Raw genomic sequence first — 5,525 nt, 5'->3', positions numbered from 1 at the left:
CCTCCCTCCCGCTCTCGCTCTGCACTCCCTCTCAATCACACTGCAACAACACAGAGCAGGTAGTTTGACCAGAGGCAGCGGACCAGCCCCTTCTATAGATTCCCCTCCGAATTACAAAGCAGTAAAACAAAATTTATCCAAACACCATTAATCACAATGGCCAGGAGAGTCTGGTTTAATGAACAGAATGTTTCTGGGGCATCTACAGCCAGTTAATTTGCCATTTAAACCCCACCTGTCTGTGTCAACTAGTCCGTAGAGAGGTGCATAAATGGGGCCCAATGGCGGTTCCAAGGGTTGGGTTGTATCCGTTCCTTCATGCATTACTACAGCCAGGGACAGGGAGCATGGTGAAAAGGATCCAGTGTGCAAAAGGTTGTAATGAATAAAGTAAAGGCTGTTTAATTTGTCCAGATATGCTGTCGGTACATGGAGCCAATTACCCTGTTTTTTTCCTGTGCAGTTTATTTTATATGTGGGTATGTGAGTATGATAGTGAGGTTTAAACACACCTCTCATTTGTGACATTGGAAAAGTAAAACTTCCAGATAGTGGAGATAATTGAAACAGCGTTAAATGACAGTATTTAATCCCAAAACACTCCGACCAAAGCTTTTCTCAATGAGATCTTGAAAATGATCTTGAAAATTAATTTTATTGTGATAGTTAATGTTTACTAGTATTGCATTGAAAGAGGACATTGCGATTGGTTAAGTTTGACTGACTTTTTTTTTCTCTAAATCTTCACCTGGTTGCCCTTGTTCACAGTCAGATTGCTGATGCCGTGATTGGACAGTTCAACTAATGAAAGGATCACTAAGTATTGCAGAACCACGAGACAGCCATGTTTACTGTAAATTGCAGTGACCAGTGTCCCTTTGAAACAACGTTTTAATACATACAAATATCATTTGAAATTTTATTGAAAATTAGCTTGCTGCTAAAAAAATATATATTTTTTTTTACTTGAAAGTGGAAAACCACTTATAAAGAATCAACAGCTAGATTTTTCTTTTAAAATCTCTTTACAGCTTTTGTCACAAAGACAAGAATTAAAGTTGACCATTTTAGTGACCACCCTGTATGTTAAGTGGCTACAGCCTCATTCATTTCTTTGTGTCCCAGTCACCTCAGACTCACACTTCCCAGTTTATATTGTTTTTGACAGATTTGACACAAACCATGTCGTCCAAGCTGCTCTCTTCATTAAACATTTCCTGCAGCTTGGGTACGACATTCCTACACGCGCTCAGTGCACACACACAATTAGTGCTTGTTAAAGAGCATGTGATATGGTAAATACACCACCATTTTCCAATAATTACAGCCTCCTGTGAACCTTGGAGGAAGCAAGTGCTGTGGGTGACTTGCTTAGTGTCTGTCTGAAAGGGCTAAACCTACATAATGTCCTTTTAAACTGAAACTTCAAAGTGCAAACTGTTGTCTCTGCTCACACTTTACCCCCCTACACACACACACACACACACACACACACACACACACACACACACACACACACACACACACACACACAGACATTCCATGCTTGTCTTGCATTTTTCCATTTCTTTGACCCGGTTGCAGTCCCTCTCCGCTGCCTATTTAGCCCTTCAGTGGCTAGCAGGACTAATTGGAGCAAGAGACAGGTGGAGCCACTCTGTAGCAATCAGTCTTGTTAGTGGCGGGGCTATAGCTCACACTGCGATCTTTTTGTTTTTGCAGTGTGAACAGTGGAAGGAGGGCATGAACTTTTGTCACACTCACATGGGGCCCCTTTACAGCCCGCCAGGCTTCAGTTATTGTGGTTGATGTCAAGGTTCTGTGTGTAACAGTATTAAAAACATCTCTCTCCATGAGTGTATGCCTTAGAAAAAGCTGCTTTCTATTCTGAAAACGTAGTCTTCCTGTCATTTACACTCTTGTGGTGCTTCAGATTTATCTTTTTGTTTTGGGCGTGTGTGAGTTCACACAGATTTAAAGATACAAGATGATACTGCTGCGCACTGACACATTTCCCCTTGCTGCATTTATTCAAATGGGCATCACCACACATCCTGGTGCGATCACATGTCTAAAGATCTCTTTGGTTCCCTTCCCCTGTTTCTGTGTCAGTGTGTGTGTGGTAAGGTACCAGCTCGGTAATGATGTGTCAGTGTGAGCATGTCCACTGTGCGCAGACATGTTGCAGTATAATGCAACCAGGCAGGTGTGAGGGTCACAGCCAGTTTGTGGGCCAGCGTCTTGAACCCTGCTGTCTGCTTTGTCTGACCGTCAGAGGAACCCCTTAATTAGACCCTTTGGTTTGCAGCGTCCACCCGACGCAGCCCAGCAGACACTCAGCAACAATCCCTTCATTAAATGCTCCTGGTTGACTTGGCAAGAAGAGCCTCGGTTTCCCAATTCCTGCTGCACAAAGGCCATGTTAAGAAAATCTCCTCTAATTTTTCACTTTGAATTGAGAGCACCTGTTTTTTTTTTTTTCTTTTCTGAGAAATGATGGTGTGTAATCGTCATTTCTGAGAATATTCTGATTCAGCAAGTTGCTATGGCTGGTTAAAAACTCAGACAACAACTTGTCTACATTGTAACGGTTAAACTTTGTGCTTTGTGAGCTTCTGGAAAAACTCTCATTACACAACAGTGTGTTGTTGAACTGCAACAAACAATGGGTATAAATACATTTTAGTTGGCCAATGGACTGTATATCAACCTGTTCTCAAAAACGTGTTTTTTCTTTTTTTTGTCATTCCTAACAGGTCAGAATGATTAATTATAGGATTACACACTGCTGCACAATGTTATTTCAACAGAATGTTGCCTTTGGTTGGTGCATGTCTGCAATGTGAGTACATACTATTATGTAAGATGCCAGAGTAGAGTAGAGTGATCAAGTGGCCAGAAAATGAATGGGAACAGAGCTGTGAAGGAATTAACTGAAGTATGGCTCACTGGCAGCCACTCCTGCTGACAAAAACAAGGAGGCTTACTCAGTAGAGATTCAGCAAGACCTGGCCCAGTGACCTTCAGAGCTACAGAGACCGAGAGGGAGAGGGAGAGGGAGAGGGAAAGGGAGAGGGAGAGGGGAAGGATTTCATTCCACTGTTCTTGGCCGGTCCATGTTGTTGACCGGGCCATGGAAAATCACAGGGCACTTTCTTAACGGCACCTTCAGAGCCAGACAGACACCTCTTTACATCTGTAAGGTTGTGTGGCTGTTTTGTAACCACTGTGCCCATGGGTGAAATCTGAGCCACAGGTGTGTTTTAGGTGCAGTCACCAGTTGGTCCACAGAGAGGTTCCTTGTGCATTGTTGTAATCACAGCCTTTCAGAGAACGTCAGTGTTAGTGGTCAAATATAAAGACATTACAACATTTTTGTCCCACCAAGTGATTTGATCAGGTTCTCATGAAGAAGCTACATCAGGGGGTAAAAAAGAAAAGTGAATATTTAATGAGGAAATGTGATCAGGTTCTTTGCAGCTAATCTGGACTTTTAGCTTAAACATTGTGCGATGACGTTCCTCAGCTGTAGCTGTTCAATACAAGATTCTGCAGAATAAGAAATCATTTCAGGGTTATTCAGTGAACTTGTAACAAAAGAATATGATGTAATAAATGTTTTTTTTATAGTGGAATGTTCTGTAACATTTCATTAGAACTAGTATATTACATTAAAAATGGAACAAAAAAAACAAATGAGAAGCAGACTCTAACTCTCTTTCGTCCACACAGCCACTGTATAATCACAGTCTAAGATTTAACATCATGTTGTCTCAGGGATTTGCAAAGCAAATGCTGATCTTCCTCTGAAAGATAAAAAAATGTTGGAGTCGTTGTTGTAAACAACTAACAGGAAACTAAGCCTGTGAAGTGAAATGTTCTCAAAAATGTTAATGTTAAAATAATTACCAGTCTGAGTCACACCAAAGTTTCTTTTGATGATTTACAAAGGCAAAGTTTGCCAGCTTGCAGTATTATCACGTACACCTTGGATGTAGGCGTACTGTCTTACTCAGAAAGTTTACCAGTCGCCTCAAGGTAGCTTCAAGTGTCAGATTGTACCGGTTCAACTCCACACACCTGTATATATGTGGTGTCTGTGTGTGTGTGTGTGTGTGTGTGTGTGTGTGTGTGTGTGTGTGTGTGTGGGGGGCATATTTCTAGATAGTCATAGGCACAAACTGTACTACTTCATGCTTCACACTTACTGCCTCATCCACTAGCTATGTCACTAACAGCTGACTAGTAACGTCCAAATCATATTCACGGAGTTGTACCATAATAATCTGACAGTTCTGTTACTCTGCTGATACGCTCCACCCCAACCTTTACCTCATGTGCAATATTTTTTGGCATTTTTGATTTAATTACTTTTAATTATGTGCTGTATTTGTTGAGTGGGTTCATTCTTCAAGCAGCTTCTGTGTCGTTTGGATTCTTTGAAAGCGCAGAGCAGACACTTTTCTCTCTTCATGACCATTTGCCATAGACAGCCAATTCCTCGATCTGTCTCTGACTGAAATTAGATTTTTTTAAATAGGGAGGCAATAGAGAAAACCGTGTCACACCAGGTCCAGTGTCTGGTACTGGTTTGACAGGACAGGAGGCCTACTCACTGACAGGTGGGTTATGGGCTTTGTAAGTTAAGAGAAGGAGTTTTAATTGAATCCATTGTGGAACAGGGAGCCAGTGGAGGATGATTGTGAGAGGATAAAGGACAACTGGGCGAGATTTGTTCTTCTGTTTATACTGAGATATTCAGTATGAATTTAATATCAGATTGAGCTCCGTCCTGAAGATCAGTGTGCTGGACTACTTTGGATTTGCAGGTTTTATGCATCAATGTGGTGAAGTACCTTGATTGTCAGGTACTTAATTCTCTGCATTAACCAAAATGAGACATGATTTAGTCATTTGACAGTTCTCAATTACATCTTTACAAAAACATTTAATGATGTTTAGATATAGAATTACATATATTATGATTAAACTTACTATAGGTATGATAATGCTGTGGCTAAAACACAATGCCTGAAATACTGCTTTATGTGCCATCTCCGGTTTACTTTCATTATGAAGACATTTAACTGGCTAGAAGCAAAGTTTTGACATTTACGACATTTACGACCGACACAGACAATCAGCCCAACAGAAACTGTGAGGCTGCCACAAATTTTAATTATCACTTGCACACTGTGCATCTTTATGCATGTCTGAATGCTGTAAATTCAACTGTGTGGAAACATCATGTTCTCACCTGGTTGTCAAGGTTGCAACACAGTTTTCAGTTTACGAGAATTACTTTCATCCATCAGACAGGTCAGATCCTGAATTAAACAGCGAAACCTGATAGCTGCACTTCATTTTCTGTTTGAAACTTTAAACCCCTCCGAATGCAATCATCACATTATTCTCCAGAATTGATTGCACTCCTCGTTTTTCTGCATTTCTCCAGTTGTTTCATGTTGTTAGTCAGTAAAAAGTCATAGAAAAAGAAAGGGGGGGGGGGGGGGGTTTAAAAAAAA

At 40.9% G+C, this 5,525-nt stretch overlaps 1 protein-coding gene across 1 annotated transcript in view; it reads left to right on the top strand.

Annotated features, from left to right (window-relative positions):
- Positions 1–5,525, top strand: part of bmpr1bb (bone morphogenetic protein receptor, type IBb) — a 62,856-nt gene that overhangs the window by 25,401 nt on the left and 31,930 nt on the right. The gene's annotated exons all lie outside the window — the stretch shown is intronic.

The sequence above is a fragment of the Seriola lalandi genome, unplaced genomic scaffold, assembly GCF_002814215.2.
Source record: "Seriola lalandi dorsalis isolate HSWRI2012SDOR001 ecotype SW California unplaced genomic scaffold, Sedor1 jcf7180002054606, whole genome shotgun sequence".
Lineage (NCBI taxonomy): Eukaryota > Metazoa > Chordata > Actinopteri > Carangiformes > Carangidae > Seriola > Seriola lalandi.
Note: the sequence above shows the minus strand (reverse complement) of the source record. Positions and strands in the feature narration are given on the sequence as shown.